Source organism: Bubalus bubalis, chromosome 2 (assembly GCF_019923935.1).
Source record: "Bubalus bubalis isolate 160015118507 breed Murrah chromosome 2, NDDB_SH_1, whole genome shotgun sequence".
In the NCBI taxonomy this organism is placed as follows: Eukaryota; Metazoa; Chordata; class Mammalia; order Artiodactyla; family Bovidae; genus Bubalus; species Bubalus bubalis.
Window position 1 is genome coordinate 80435391 of NC_059158.1, and position 16626 is coordinate 80452016.

The 16626-nt window shown below is 41.1% G+C and overlaps 1 long non-coding RNA gene across 8 annotated transcripts in view; it reads right to left on the reverse strand.

The window, feature by feature from the left end:
- Positions 1–16626, reverse strand: part of LOC102411733 — a 97197-nt gene that overhangs the window by 50046 nt on the left and 30525 nt on the right. For all 8 annotated transcript variants that reach the window (XR_006547542.2, XR_006547536.2, XR_006547539.2 and 5 more), the window contains exons 2-3: positions 13747–13974; positions 10366–10425 (exon numbers count right to left, since the gene is read on the reverse strand). This is a non-coding gene — a long non-coding RNA (uncharacterized LOC102411733). The remainder of the gene's footprint in view (positions 1–10365; positions 10426–13746; positions 13975–16626) is intronic.

Sequence of the window (16626 nt, forward strand, 5' to 3'; positions counted from 1 at the left end):
ACAAAACTCTTAGAGGAGAACATAGGCAGAACACTGACATAAATCATAGCATTGTTTATTTTGTCTAAGGCAAAAGAAATAAAAGCAAACATGAACAAATGGAACCTAATTCAACTTTAAAGCTTTTGCACAGCAAAGGAAATCAACAAAAATACAACCTACTGAATGGGAGAAAATATTTGCAAATGACATGATCAATAAGGAGCTATATCCAAAACATATAAACAGCTCATACAGTCAGTCAGTCAGTTCAGTCGCTCAGTCGTGTCTGACTCTTTGCGACCCCATGAATCGCAGCACGCCAGGCCTCCCTGTCCATCACCAACTCCTGGAGTTCACCCAGACTCACGTCCGTCGAGTCAGTGATGCCATCCAGCCATCTCATCCTCTGTCGTCCCCTTCTCCTCCTGTCCCCAATCCCTCCCAGCATCAGAGTCTTTTCCAATGAGTCAACTCTTCGCATGAGGTAGCCAAAGTGCTGGAGTTTCAGCTTTAGCACCATTCTTTCCAAAGAAATCCCAGGGCTGAGCTCCTTCAGAATGGGCTGGTTGGATCTCCTTGCAGTCCAAGAGATGTGTAAAATAGAGATTTTTTTTAAAATAAGGCATACAGATGGCCAATAAGCACATGAAAAGGTATTCAGCATCACTAATTGGAGAAAAGCCAATCAAAATCACAAGATCATCTCACACTTGTCAGAAGGGCCATCATCAAAAAGACCACAAATAACAAACATTAGTGAGGGTATGGAGAAAAAGGAACCCTATTACACTGTTAGTGGGAGTGCAAATTCGTGCAGCCACTATGGAAAACAGTGAGAAGGTTTCTCAAATAACTGAAAATAGAAACTACCAGGAAGATCAATCAGGATGGCAAAGTAGGAGGATGTGGAAATCACCTTCCCACAAACACTTCAAAAATACATCTACATGTGGAACAATTCTCACTGAAAACTAACTAGAAACTGGCCAAGAGACCAAGACTGTAAGAAAGAGCCACACAATCAAGTACAAAGGGGCAAGAAGTGACCAGGTTGGAATCTGTGCCCTTGGGAGGGGACTCAGAGGAAAAGTGAGATTACTCGGGAGGGGAGCCACCATGGTGAGTGAGTAGTTTAAGACGCATACCGGGCACCCCAGTCTTTGGGCTGAAGCTGTTCTGCTTGACCCAAAACCTGGGTGGCAGTATTAATAATAATACTGAGTGGTGTCTGCTCTTCCTCCCAGGAACCAGAGTGAAGCTGTAGGCCCACCCTAGGAAAAGCATGAGTCCAGATCCCTTGGGGCTAAATGCTGCTGAGTGGATTTTGTTCTTGGCCTGCAAGGATGCCCTGCTGGGGCCTGTAGCCAGGCCAGTGCCTTCACTGGCCTGGGCAAGGTAGCTGGGGAGACTGGCTGCAGGCCTGGGAAGGAGCCTGTGTGGAGTGAGGCTAGGGGCCCACTATTCCTGCAGTCACGCAGGTTATGCAACCACCACTTCCACAGGCACAGACATCCTCTGTGGCCTGGCTGCACTGGTCAAACCAGGCAAGTAAGGCCTCAAACATGGCTTGGAGGCAGAAGAGCTCAGGTTCCCTTTGGTGCTCTGGATGGCCCAGGCCCATGCTCAGCCCATCTAGCCGGCTGGAGGAAATGGAAGGGTTTTGGAGTTTCTGGTAGGTGGGAAGATGAGGCCCCTGGACTGGTTGGAATGCTGGTGAAACTAACAGGAGGGTGGTAGGAAGCTCGGACTCCACTCAAGAGAAACACATCATGTTTGCTTGCTGCTGAGATAGGGCAGAGAAGCCAGACTAAAAACTGCCAGGGTGGCTGCCTGATTCCCTGTGATCAGCCCTGTGTGCACCCCAGCCTGAGCCCAGTGAACTCTTTAGCCCAATGTAGTAAGGCATAACTCCACACTGAAGCAAGAGCCATCATGACAAAGAAGAGAGCTGGGCCCTGGGACGCACAGGCAACTCAGACCTAAAGTAGCATCTAAGCAGGGTGATGGCAGCCCTTACTGGTGCTCACACAGACAGCACTTCAGGAACATTCTTCATCTCCGATGGCAGTCGGACCACCACAGGGCATGCACCAACACATGCCAAGTTCACACAGCCCTGCCTGCCCCACGGTGCAGCTCCACACCAGAGTGGGGGTGGCAGATGCTGAGGGAGAGATCAGTTGTGAGGGATGAAGGGACGCAGACCCGAAGCACTGTCTGAACAGGGCTGAGGAAGCTACTACTGGTGCTTGCATAGGCAGCACATCAAAAGCAGCCCGGACCATTATCTGAGGCTAGGCCACCACATCCCATACCTTGTCATGGGCTGAGAGCCCTCACGGTCCTCATGCTTCAGCACTGCGCCTGCCAGGGCCAAGGGTGCTGGTGCTGGGATGGAGGGGAGGTCACATTTAAAGATAGTGGGGCCAGCTTGGACCTGACCCTCAGGGCTTCTGCTCCAACAATTCGAGACCAGGGCCTGGATCTTCCTTTGATAGGTGATGGCCCCTGAGCAGAGGGGCCTCCTTGCCACACCCCTGGATCTGGCTCAAGTACCCCTCCATCTTCAGCCCCACATCGTGCCAAGGTGATAGCTGCCAGCACACCCTGATGTAAGATGTGACTTGTGTTCATGTCAAATCCATCTCTCCTACCAAAGCCATGGGGCACAGGCAGACTGTATAGGGATGCTTCCACATATAGACACCACTACAAGACTGTAACTGTTAACTGTTTCACCTAAATTCATAGAGACAGAGAAAATTAAGCAAAATGAGAAAACAGGAAACTAGTCTCAACTGAAAAAACCAGAGAAAAATCCCTGAAAACATAATGAAACAGAAAAAAACAACTTACCAGATAAAGAGTTCATAGCATTAGTAATAAGAATGCTAACTGAATTAGAGGAACACAGTGAGACTTTTAACAAGGAACTAGAAAATATTAAAAACAACCAGTCAGAATTGAAGAATACCATAACTGAAATGAAAAACGTACTAGAAGGAATTGACAGCAGAACAAGGGATAAGGAAGAATGCAAAAACGACCTGGAAGATTAGATAGCTTAAAATATCTCTGGGATAATACCAGGCATAACAATACTCCCATTACAGGGGTCCCAGAAGGAAAGGAGAGAGAGAAGGGGTAGACAGAATATTTGAGATTATGGCTAAAATCTTCACAAGCCTGAAAAACTACATTTAAGTACAGGAAGCATAGAGTGTCCAAAACAAAATGAATTCAAACAGAATAAAAGTTAGAGAATTTTAAAAGCAGCAAGAGAAAAACCAAAGTCATGTGCAAGGAAGCTCCCTAAGGTTATCAACTGGTATCTTTACAAAAGCTTTGCAGGTCAGGAGGGAGTGCTGATATATTCAAAGTGCTGAAAGGAAAACATTTGCAGCCTAGAACACTCTACCCAGCAATACCATCATTCAGAACTGAGAGAGAGATAAAGAACTTCTCAGACAAACAAAACTAACAGTTCATCAATACAAAACCTACCCTAAAAGAAATGTTAATGGTCTTCTCTAAGCAGAAAAGAAATGGCTCTAACAAAAAGTAAGGATCTAAGGAAAGGAAAAATTCTATTCGGAAAGGCAAATACATAGTAAGGGCTGAGGAGCAAACACTTAAATAAGCTAACATGAAGATTAAAAGACAAAAAAATGTAAAAGTGTAACTGCAAAAAATAGTGAAGGGATAAACATGAAGATATAAAATATGACATTACAAAATTTGAAGGAGGGGAACAAAAAACATAGATCTTTTAGAATGTGTTTGAACTTAAAGTAACAGTCTAAAATGAGTAGATATAGTTTACAGGTTAACATTTATGAACCTTGTGGTAACTGCAAGCCAATAAACTACAATACTAAACTAGAAAGAAAAGAATACAAGCATATCACTAATGAAAATCAAACTACAGGGAAATAAATGAACACAGAAGAACTAAAAATAACCAGAGACCAAGCAATAAAATAGTAATAAGTACACACCTGTGAATAATTACTTTAACTGTCAATGGACTAAATGCTCCAAAAGACATGGGGATGCTGATTGAATAAAAAACCAAAGCCTATCCATATGCTGCATACCAGACATTCATTTCAAAGCTAAAGACACACACAGGCTAAAAGTGAGGGGATGAAAAAAAGATATAAAAAAACAGCAGTAGTAACATTCACATCAGACAAAATAGCTCTTAAAGTTTGTAATAAAGACAAAGAAGGGTATCATATAATGACAAAGGGATCAATACAAGAATCAATACAAGAGGGTGTTATACTCAAATATGCATCCAATACAGGAGCATCTAAATATATAAAGCAAACACTAACAGACATAAAGGGAGAAATTCACGCTAATACAGTAATAGTGAAAGTGAAAGTCTCTCAGTTGTGTCCAACTCTTTGCGACCCCATGAGCTAAACAGTCCACGGAATTCTCCAGGATAGAATACTGGAGTGGGTAGCCTTTCCCTTCTTCAGGGGATCTTCGCAACCCAGGGATCGAACCCAGGCCTCCTTCATTGCAGGCGGATTCTTTACTAGCTGAGCTACAAAGGAAGCCCACAGTAATAGTAGGGGGCTTTAATATACTACTTATATTAATGGAGAGATCATCTAGGAGAAAAAAGTCAGTCAAGAAGGTCTTAAATAAATGACATAAATAATAACTGACATAAATAATGTAAATAAAATGTAAATAAATGACTTAAATAAATAAATGACAAAATAGACCAGTTACACTTAGATATCTACAGGATCTTCCATCTAAAACACAGTAGAATACACATTCTGAAGAATGCACTATGTGCACTTAAAGGAGAGATGACATGCTAGGCCATGAAACTACTTTTGACAAATTTGATAGCACAGAAATTATATCAAGCATTTTTTCAACCAGAATGGTATGAAACTATGTCAATTACAGAAAGAAAAATGGGAAAGCACAAACCCATGGATACTAACAACATTCTATAAATACTATAAAACCAATGGATCCCTGATGAAATCAAAGAGGAAATCCAAAACCACCTTGAGACAAACAGAAATGGAAACATAGCTTTCCAAAATGTATCCGTTCAGTTCAGTCCCTCAGTCCTGTCGGACTCTTCGCAACCCCATGAATCCAAGCCGCGGCACAACAAAAGCATTTCTAGGAGGGAAGTTTACAGAAACATAGGCCTGCCTCAAGAAAAAAGAAAAACTTCAAATACACGATCTAAACCTACCCTCTAACTTTCTACTATCTAATTTCTAAAGAAATTAGAGAAAGAATAAATGAAGCCCAAAGTCAGCAGAAGGAATAAGATCAGAGAGGAACTAAATAAAATGGAAACTAAAGAAACAACAGAAAATGATCAGTGAAATTAATAGCTGTTTATTGGAAAAGATAAACAAAATTGACAAACTTTAGCTGGGATCTTCAAGAAGAAAAGAGAGAGGACCCAAATAAACAAAATAAGAAATGACAGGAAAAATAACCACCAACACCAGAGATAGAAAAAATCTTAAGAAAACGCCATTCACAGTTATATGCCAACAATTTAAACAACTTAGAAGGAATGTACAAATTTCTAGAAACATTCAACCTTCCAAGACTGAATCAGAAAGACAATTTGAACCGACTGATCACTAGTAGTGAAATTGAATTTGTAATTAAAAAAAACTCTCAGCAAAAAAAGGCCAAATTCTATAGCTTGACAGTAACTTGTAACAAAATAGAGCTAATATTCTCAAACTATTCAAAAAAATTGAAGAGGACAGACACTCCCAAATTCATTCTGTAAGTCCACCATTATCCCAATACTCAAACCAAAAAAAGACAACACCAAAAAAGAGAAAAGAGAAAGAAAATTACAGGCCTATATCTCTGATGAATATAGATGCAAACATCCTCAAAATATTAGTAAACTGATTTTATATATAAATATATATTGATATTTATACACACACAATATACAAAAAGGATTATACATCTTGATTAAGTGGGATTTATTTTAGGGATGCAGGGATGGTTCAATATTCACAAAAAAACATTACACACCAAGCCAACAAAAAGGATAAAAATCACATGATCATCTCAACAGATGCAGAGAAAGCATTTGACAAAATTCAATATTCATTCATGATAAAAAAAAAACCCCTCAAAAATCATGTAAAGGGAACATAGCTCAACAAAATAAAGTCCACTTATGACAATGGACTAATACATCCACAGCTAATATCATACTCAACGGTGAAAAGCTAAAAGTCTTTCCTCTAAAATTAATAGCAAGATAGAAATGCTCATGCTTGCCACTTCTATTTAACACAATATTGCCAGTCACAGCAATCAGACAAGAAATAAAAGTCATCTAAATTGGAAAGGAAGAAGCAAAACTGTCACTATTTGTGAATAACATACTAAGTCTTTCACAAAACAAAAACTGATAGAACAAATAAATGAATTCTGTAAAAGTTGTAGGATGCTAGGTTAATATACATAAATCTGTTGCTTTTCTATGAACTAATAATGAACTATCAGAAAGCAAAAAAAAAAAAAAACAAACCCAAAACAGTAACTTTTAAAATTGAATTAAAAAAAAAAAAAAACAACTAAGGAAAAAAGTTAACCAAGGAGGTGAGCCATCTAAACACTTAAAACTACAAAGCATTGACGAAGGAAACTGATGGTAAAAAGGGAAAGATATCCCATGCTCTTGGACTGGAAGAATCAATATTATCAAAATGGTTATACTATACAAAGCAACCTATAAATTTAATGCAATCCCTATCTATATACTGAGGACATTTTTCACAGAAGTAGAACACATGATCCTAAAGTTTATATGGAACAACAAAAGACCTCACATTTCAAAGCAATCTTGAGAAAAAAGAACAAAGCTGGAGGTACCATGTGCCCTGACTTCAGACTATACTACAAAGTTTCAATATTCAAAACAGTATGGTACTGACACAAACCCAGACATGTAGATCTATGGAACAGAATAGAGTCCAGAAATAAACCCACACACTTACAGTCAATAAATCAACAACAAAGGAGGCAAGAATATACAATGCAGAAGATGGTCACTTTCATAAGTGGTGCTGAGAAAACTGAACAGCTACATGTTAAAAGAATAAGCTTAGAGCTTCCTCACACCAATACAAAAATAAACTTAAAACTGAGTAAAGATCTAAAGCTCTAAAATTTCTAGAAGAAAACATAGGCAGAGAACTCTTAGACATAAATTTTAGCAATATTTTTTGTGGTCTCCGAAGGCAAAGGAAATAAGAGCAAAAATGAACAAATGGAACCCAATTAAACTTAAAAGCTTTTATTCAGCAAATGAAATCTTTGACAAAAATGAACAACCTGCTGAATGGGAGAAAGTACTTGAAAATGATATGACAAATAAGGAGTCAATATCCAAAGGATATAAACAGGTCATACAATTAATTAAAAAAAAAAAAACTTGATTAAAACATAGGAGGAACTCAAAGAAGACATTCAGATGGCTAACAGGCACATGAAAAGATTCTCAACATTACTAATCATGGATATGCAAATCAAAACCACAGTGAGAAATCGCCTGATACCTGTTACAATGCTGCTGCTGCTGCTAAGTAGCTTCAGTCGTGTCCGACTCTATGTGACCCCATAGACAGCAGCCCACCAGGCTCCCCTGTCCCTGGGATTCTCCAGGCAAGAACACTGGAGTGGGTTGCCATTTCCTTCTTCAATGCATGAAAGTGAAAAGTCAAAGTGAAGTCGCTCAATCGTGTCTGACTCTTAGCAACCCCATGGACTGCAGCCTACCAGGCTCCTCTGTCCATGGGATTTTCCAGGCAAGAGTACTGGAGTTGGGTACCATTGCCTTCTCCGACCCGTTACAATGGCTATCATCAAATCCTGGAAATGGTGTAGAGGAAAGGGTTCTCAGTGTTGGTGAGAATATAAATTGGTGCAGCCACTATGGAAAACAGTGTAGAAGTTTCTCAAAACACTAAAAATAGAACTATCATCTGATTTAAGTAATTACACTCCTGGGTATGCATTAAAAAAAAAAAAACACTCATTCAAAAAGATATATGCACGCCAATGTTCATAGGAGTGTATTTACAATAGCCAAGATACAGAAAAAACCGAAGTGCTGTTGACAGATGAATGGATTAAGATGTGGTATATATACACACACAATGGAGTATTACTCAGTCATGGAAATGAATGAAATTCTACCATTTGCAACAATGTGCATGGACCTAGGCTGCTGCAGCCAGCCAGCAGGGTAGGGATTGAAAGTGGTCAATGCACCGTCTGGGAAAAAGAAACTAGAGACAGAAGTAAAGTTTTACAGATGGGACCTGGGGACTCAAGACCTCTTGGTCAAGAGCCCTGTTGCTTGGAGCCACATCACTTTTATTTAGTGTCTTGGCAAGCAGAAAGTATCTGTTGTGTTACAATGACGTCAGCCTCCTGTGTCCCTGGTCACGTCTCCTGTTTTATCGATTACTTTAAACCATCTTTGTTATTTTCTTGTACAAGGGCTATCACCTAGCTGGAGGTCACAGACCGACACATGCCTTGGGAAAACATCTTCGTGTGTGCACAGGCAGTGCTCCAAACTTGCACTGCCCCGGCGTTCCAAGGTCCGCACCGCGTTTTGCCTTAGCTTAGCGGGGCAGGACAACCCCAACTGATCAACCCAATGTACTTTTATTTGGGTTATGCTGTATTGGTCTATTTTGCTTTTATTCTTTTCCCATGGTGGTTTTTTCATGGCTTAGCCAGAGCAACAGGTGGCTAATTATTAACCCCTGCACCAAGCAGTCCATGCTTACTGAGTAAGTTATGCTTATTGAAATAAGTCAGAGAAAGACATATACTGTATGCCATTACTTATATGTGGAATCAAAAAAACACATATACATAGGAAAACAGACTCAGATATAGGGAAGAAACTAGTGGTTACCAATGGGGAGAGGGAGGGACAAGCCACAAGATAGGGATAGAGGATTAAGAGGTAGAAGATACTAAGTACAAAAAAGCTACAAGCATATATTGTACAGCACAAGAAATATAGCCAATATTTTATGATTATTTTAAAAAGAATATATAAAAATTTTAATTAGTACATTGTATGCTTGAAAATAATATAATACTATGTATCAACTATACCTCATTAAAATTATTTTGATATTATAAACCCTTGAAACTCTCAGGGATGCCCCAAAAGTCCTTGATTAAGACATTGAGAACCACTGCTGAGAACAAGAGAGACTAGGGTCCCAATATAACTGCATGGAACAGAACATGCTAATCCCCATAACCAGACCACCTACCAACATACACCTTCACGTGAGTTATAAATCAATCTCCCATCCTCAGTTAGCACTGTCCTACGATCTCCATTTATGCCATCAAACCAACATCCTAAAACAGTCATTTGACTGGCAGGGTTGTTTTTCTTAAAACAGTTAAGAATGAAGTGATATTTCTCATACAAAGTGTGAACCAAAAGTGGGATGTAAACTGCAGCTTTAGAAAGCCTCCACTATCAAAATAAACGGGAGGAAGTGCCTCTCCTTATGGAAGTTAGGAATGTTTCCAAGCTTTCAGATCTGAAGCGTGCCTCTTTCATCTTGTCTGGTCCACTTTGCTCACTTAGGATACTTGCTGGTCCAGTAGGTAAATAAGTCCATGAAGGAAAGGAAGGTTTTAGTAGAAAATTGATGTGATCAGAACAATGCTCAGAAAGATCCATCTCACAGCCCTGGACAAGTGGACTGGAAGCAGAGGGGCTAGCGCTGGAATAGCCAGGCAGATATAAGGTGCCCTAAGAGTCTGAGTGAACTCCGGGAGTTGGTGATGGACAGGGAGGCCTGGCGTGCTGCGATTCATGGGGTCGCAAAGAGTCGGACATGACTGAGCGACTGAACTGAACTGAAGACTCTAGGGGAATAATAAGTCAGGATTAAGTCAGTGGAGAAGAAGAGGAGGGGAACGGATTCAAAGTATTCATGCCTGGATCACAGGTCCTACACTGCAACAGAGAGCCATGGCACAGAGCACAGGTCAGCTCTGCACACAGAATATTCCTTAGGATGGCTTATCTTCAGAACCCTGCCTGCTGGTCCAGAACATGCAGGATTCCTTTAAGTCTTTTCCAAAGCTGCCTAAAGCTGATCCCATGTTTCTCTCCCCATAGCCGAATCAGTCCACTCTCTACCTACCCACACCAAGGGATCTGAAGCAGGCGGCACACTTGGTCACATCTTACCTCATAGGTGGCAGCAGTAAAAAGAACTGCCCCTCTCAGGCTGTCTGCATTATAAGCTCACCGAAAGTTCCCACCTCCCAGTCCTGAGGAGGGAACAAGGGGGTCATTGCCCTTACCTGTGTCCAGGATATCCTTGGTGGTTCTTTGAATTTGTCACAGGTCCTCCTTCCTGCAATCTGGAATGAAATATTAGTGTGCTCAGCAGTTGGAAGGATAAAAGTCAATTGTACAGACCATTCACAACCTACCAGGTACACCTTTAAGTGCCTTATATACGTGAAGTTGTTTAATCCTCACAACCACCATTTAAGACAGGTAGTAGTATTGTCCCCATGGTACAGATGAGGGACCCTAAGCACGGGATATTGAATAACTTGCTGAGACTGTATATCTAGTAACTAAAGGGCTTGGATTTAAACCAGGTCATCTGTCTCCAAAAGCCTGCATGCGGTCTTAACCATGACATTCGACCATCTCAAATATGGTATCCAGGGATCAAGCCTGGGTTCCAGAGGATAGTCGTTCCCAAGAATGTGAGAAAAATAAAAGGCAGGGAGGATTTGATATTATATTCACAGCACCTAATACCCAAGCAAACAGAAGTAGAGGAAAAAATCAATTTGATTCTTTGTGCCTTTATAGCACATGCCCCAATTCATCAGATCTCCTGTGTCAGAGATAGGATGGAATTGAATGCAAGTCTAAACTGATGAGTCTGGAGTGCTGGACTATTGGTTTTAAATCCAATCAGGAGCTCTCATTTATAGCCTGCTGAACATCTGGGAGAAGTATTCCTGGTTCTAGGTTGCTACTGGGCTTCTAACTATGAAACAGAGCAGGACCCTATGGTTCTTTCCCTGACCATGTTTTCCCACCTGCCTTCTGTCTGTGAAAAGAACTTTAGCCAGAGAATAAGTCTAATCAGAAAAGTGAGAAAATGCACAAAGGAAAACTGTCCAACAAGAATAAATAATAATAGTTTAGTTATTAAGCACAGTTAAGGACCTTTAGTTCCTCCTCAAGGGTTACAGATGATATTCTGAGCCATATCCTGTGAGCTGTCTTATGGGTTCTGAAACCCCTACCAGATGAAAGCAGTTAACTGACTACATGATGACCAAATCGAAGCCATGACATAAACTACTTCATTTTACACAGTTCTGAGGCCCCAAAGAAATGGGAACACACCGACCCTGGAACTGAAAATTAGCTGCACTTAAAACAATCAAGTTGATGCTGGTCAGACCACTGATGACCAATTTCAAGATGACTGTCTGAGTGGACTGTGCTATTTCTGCATGTAGCCCTCTCTCTCCATCTATAAAAGCTCTTGCTGACTGACAAAGTGTGAAGGGAGTCAGCTTTTGAACAGGAGTCTGCCCCCCATCCCCATGCTAGCATCTGAAATAAAGCAAACTTTCCCTTCCACCAATCTTGCCTCTTTATTGACTTTTGAGTGGTGAGCAGCCAGACTCCACTTTCAGTTACAACTACACACTCAAAAATGAATCTCTCACCAGGGCCAAGCCCTCAGCGTGCTCACAGCCCAGCCTGTGTGCTCTGAGGACACCAGCAAAGCCCTCTACTCTCTCTCCACCGAAGAGCTGCCTGATAGCCAGGGTCCTCAAATCTCTAGGTTTTATCAGTAGATGAAATAATTTGGCACAGTGGGTCAAAGGCCAAAGGCCAGTAGGTGTTTTCCTTCCAGAATGATCTTGAGTTACTTGCTGAATCCATGTTTACGCCCTTAGCAGCCAGGCCAATTTTCTACATTTTAAAAATACTGACTCAAATCTTAACAACACTGATATCTTTTCCTCCTTCAAGAGACAGAATTTCCTTTCTGGAGTTTTCATGAAACCCTGACCATACTTTACTTCAGCACTTACTAAATCACCCTATTATTGATTGTTTAAAGAGCTGTTTTTCTACCAGATTATGAGCCTCTCTAAGGCAACTGTAACCAAACCAGGTGCATTTTGCTTGACAAACAGCAAGCCCACACTCTGATACTGAGGTTTGCAAGTGAAGAGAGGGTCTATTTACAAGGCAGCCAAGCAAGGACACAGGAGAACAAATCTCAAAATCAGCCTGCCCCAAGGTAAATTGGCTCGGGGTTCTATGCAGGTGTAACCAGGCTACAGGCCCATACATGTTCTACGGGCAGAGTTTGAGGTTCTTTGATGTCAAAGGTCATTGAGCTCAAACACTTGTGCGTGCCCAGTTGGAGGGTCCGTGTTGCTATAACCCTAATATCTACACATAAAATTGATGCTAAAATCAGCACCAAGATTTCCAAAAAAGCATCACTGGGATATGCAGAATAATCACACTTTTAACCAGTTCATCTTGATCAAGACACAGCTAACTTCAAGTTCCTAGAAAACAACACAGACAAACATCTTATTGTTTATGTGCCGCTGGGAGGACAGGCAAGTCTTCAAACAACCTTCATTAGTGAAGGCAGGTGAAATGGATTTCACTAATTATCACCCACAGTTTCACAAAGACTATGCTCCATCTATCTTGGAGGCTCTGTGGCTTTATACATAGTAGGTTCCACGGCTAATGAAAAAAAAAAAAGAATGAAAAGTGAGAATGAGTGGCAGATAATGGTGTTCAGACCTTTATATGATTCAAAATGTCCTGAGAATAACCCTCCTGTCCCCCAAAATCTCCTTCCTGGCCCTGCTTCTTTCTGTATGTGACTTTCTATCATAATTAAGGAGCTTTGAAAACATAAATAGCACTGGGAAAATAATTCCTCAACCCATAGCTATTAATATAAGATGGAAATATTTTTAAAAGGTGATTTGTGGGGTAGAGACTGTGAAAAATTGGGCTGTGGTGATGCCCACACAGGTTATGTCAGGCAGAAGGGAAAAAGCCAGAGATGGTAAATGTCTCAGTAGGTGGAAGGGAAAAGAGTAAGGGGAGGGGATGAGGGAATTTAAGGCAAATTTCCTTACATCATAATTGTCTCTAGAGCTAGTAATCCAGAAAGTAAAAAATATGATTATTCTGCATATCTCATTGATGCATTTCTGGAATCCTGGTGCTTATTTTCATGTCAATTTTATGTATAGATATCAGGGTTATACCAACTAATCTAATTCTCTTGGAAATGTGAGACACAGTGAACCAAACTGTTGAAGTGTATAATTCAGCTCTTTCAAGGCCAAAGCAAATGCTCCTTAATTTTTTCTGAATAAATTAACTAATCAATTCACTGGATGAGCCCATATTTCCTTTTCACAGCCAAATTCCAAACAGCATGATGATTCTTCAGTTCCCATTGGTAGTTTAGCCTGGATTTGGTTATGCTATATGACTTTGTGGCCTAGTGGGCACTTGGAGACCTCCATGACTGCAGGGACCTGGAAAAACACAGAACATGGAGCTGCTGTGCGCTGGAGATGGGAGGCTCATTTCTGCCGACTCCCTAGCCACCACTTTCCGCCCACTGTCGTTTGCTTCTCCCCCTCCCTGTTGCTTACCTTCAGGGTCATTTACTCTTCCAAAGCCACCTGCTCCTCCTTGCCTTGGAGTTTCTAGGTGCTAGCTCTCTAAGGTTTGACCTCAAGACCTGCCAACTCGGAGCTGGGATGGCATTTCCCATCTGCAGCAAAAGCCATTTCAAAAAGCAGAGTGAGCGAGCCCTGGGCTTCTCACATCTTCCTTGATGGATGTGTTTGTGGCTGCAAAAACCAATTACTGAAGCTCAGCTGTAAGAAATGAAATGTATTTAGTCACAGGTAAAGTTCATGAACACGGTATTAGCTGCAGAATGTGTGTGGTGGCATCTTTTACAAATGAATGCATAGCCTTGATCCTGCTCCTTTTACAAGAAAGCCATCTCCAGAGCGATACTGATGGCTAAAACAGAAGTGAGTCTATTGTCCTGGCAGCCTCAAAGCTGCTCAGAATAATGAACTATGGCGCATAGCACTTTATCTTCATCAGAATTTTCCTCTGCTTGTTTATAGCATCTGACATGCCCATATTCCCTTGGGATCAAACAGGCTTATAGCCCGGCAGGACAAACTCTTTCCTCCACACTTTCTGGTTTAATATTTGAAGGTGTTGCACCAAAAGAAATTTAATTTATTTTTATTCTTAATTTAATTTAATTTATTGCAAAGAGAGAACGCAGAAAGCAGGTGAGGGCACATACAGCTACCAATCTGACTCTCCCAGCACCAGTCCGAAAAAGGACTGTATGGTCTCTTTCAACTACCCCAGAATGATGATTTGGGAAACCAAGGACCAAACTATCAGACTTAGTTCCCTTGTTTACCCTAGATACAAACTTTGGTGAAAATTGTTTTTTTTTTTAATTGAGAAAGCAACATGGTTTGACAATTTGTGCTTCCCAAGAGAAGTTAAACCTGGCAGACTACTCAATATCAAATGTTACTCTAGGTAAAAAAGAAAAGCTCTTTAAAACAGATCTAAAAGGACCTTGAAGAGGCTTTGAGAAGCCAGCCTTTTCCTCCTTGGTTTGCCTCCCAACAGAAGGGTCGTGGACTTACCAGGCTGAGGGCTGGTTTCCACTGCCAGCTCTCTTATCCATACTGCTGGATGGTACTAGACTAATCCTACAATATTTTTGAATTGCTTTTAACCCTTTGTTCTTTACTTTCTACTTGGAGCCACTACGGAGTTTAAAAAAAAATGTCTGAAGAAGTTTAAACTTGAGAATGTTAACGAAACTTTGCAAATGCTTGCAGAGACCTTCATCCACTCAATTCTTCTCTTTTGGCCAATGCCTCAGTGCTTCCTTTGCTGGGTGGGAAAAAAAGCTTGTGTGTTTCTTGTTCTCCCTCTAGTCTCTTCAAAATTCCATCTCTATATGAGTAGACTTTTTATGAGCTCAGGTGGTGTCTAGCCTGTCTTTCCTAGGATAATTAGTCAACCTGGATCCTGAAATCCATACTCTCTTCTTTCCCTCCATGACTCTGCTCCATCACATTGTCTCCTCCCTGGTACCTTCAGTGTCTACTCCTGCCTCGTCTCCCCTTCCCAACTGCCTGCAGACATGTACACACCTGTGCCTGGGAAGCTCTCCCAAGCTATCCTGCTACTATACTTCTGCTTTTCCCTACCCAGACTCTTGACCAAATGCCACTCAGTCTCCACTTCCTGTGACAGTAATGCTAATAACAAGAAATGGTGTTATGGAACCAGGTTCATTTTGCCTGATGTACAGCAAGCTAAAATGCTAAGGTATCAAGCTCTGCGGCAGAGGGGGTTTATTCACAAGGCAAGCCAAGCAAGGAGATGGGAGACAATCTCAGCTCTGTCTCCTAGAAATCAAGTGGCATGGGACACTTATGGGATAAAAAATAAAGAATCAGGATGGTCTGGGGTGTGCGAAAAGGTGATTAGGAAAATGCGTGGTCGTCATTGTTGTGCACAGGTTTACCTAAGCTACAAGCCTCTGCATATTTAAAAGAAAAAAAAAATAAAGGCATTTAGCATGATCTGAGGGTGGAGTTTTTGGCTCTCTAACATCCAAAGATCACTGAGCATACACTCACGCATGCCCAGCTGAAGGGTCAGTGGTCTTATCCAGTCTTACCCAGTTCAGTTGGAACCAGACACAGCTGACTCCAAGTTCCTGGAAAACAACTCAGGCAAATATCTTGTTTAGTCTACTTTCTACCTGGAGGACATGCAAGTCTACTGTAGATGACACTGATTAGTAAAAGCAGGTGAAATTGATTTGATGAATGACTACTCACGGTTTCAATGATAAATAGCATTTGAGTGCCTACTCTGTGCCTATACATTAGGCAATGTATATACATTGTCCTTTAGCCTCACAAAAACCTCAAGAGTTAGCTGCTATTTTTATCATTATCTCCATTCTAAAGATGGAGACATGGAGGCATAAAGGAATTAAACAACTTGCACAAGATCACACAGCAAGCCTGGAGACTCAATTGAAATCCAGGTGGTCTGCTCTCAGGACCCTCAGTTTCCACCACTATCTTGTACCTCTTTTTTGTTCTGCAGTCAGCCCTCCCAGCACTCTGAACCCATAGGCAGGAACAGCACTGGTCTCATAAGAGCTGAACTCACTGACATTATCAATTTCTCGTTCTCATCAACCTTTCTGCAGTATCTGACATGGTTCATCTTCTGTTCACATCTTCTTTTTGACCCTCTTCTCTCATTTGGCTTTCAAAGCACCATATTATTTAGTTCTTATCCGTTCTCTCTGACCTTTCTTTATTCTCTTCACTAGCTCCATTTTCTGCTCTTAATAATTACAAACATGCCAAGTTTTAGTCATTGAGACTTTGCCACTATCAACAGAAAGTCTCTCACCCCATGTCTTCAACTGTGATAGCTGCCAATGAATCTTAGTTCTA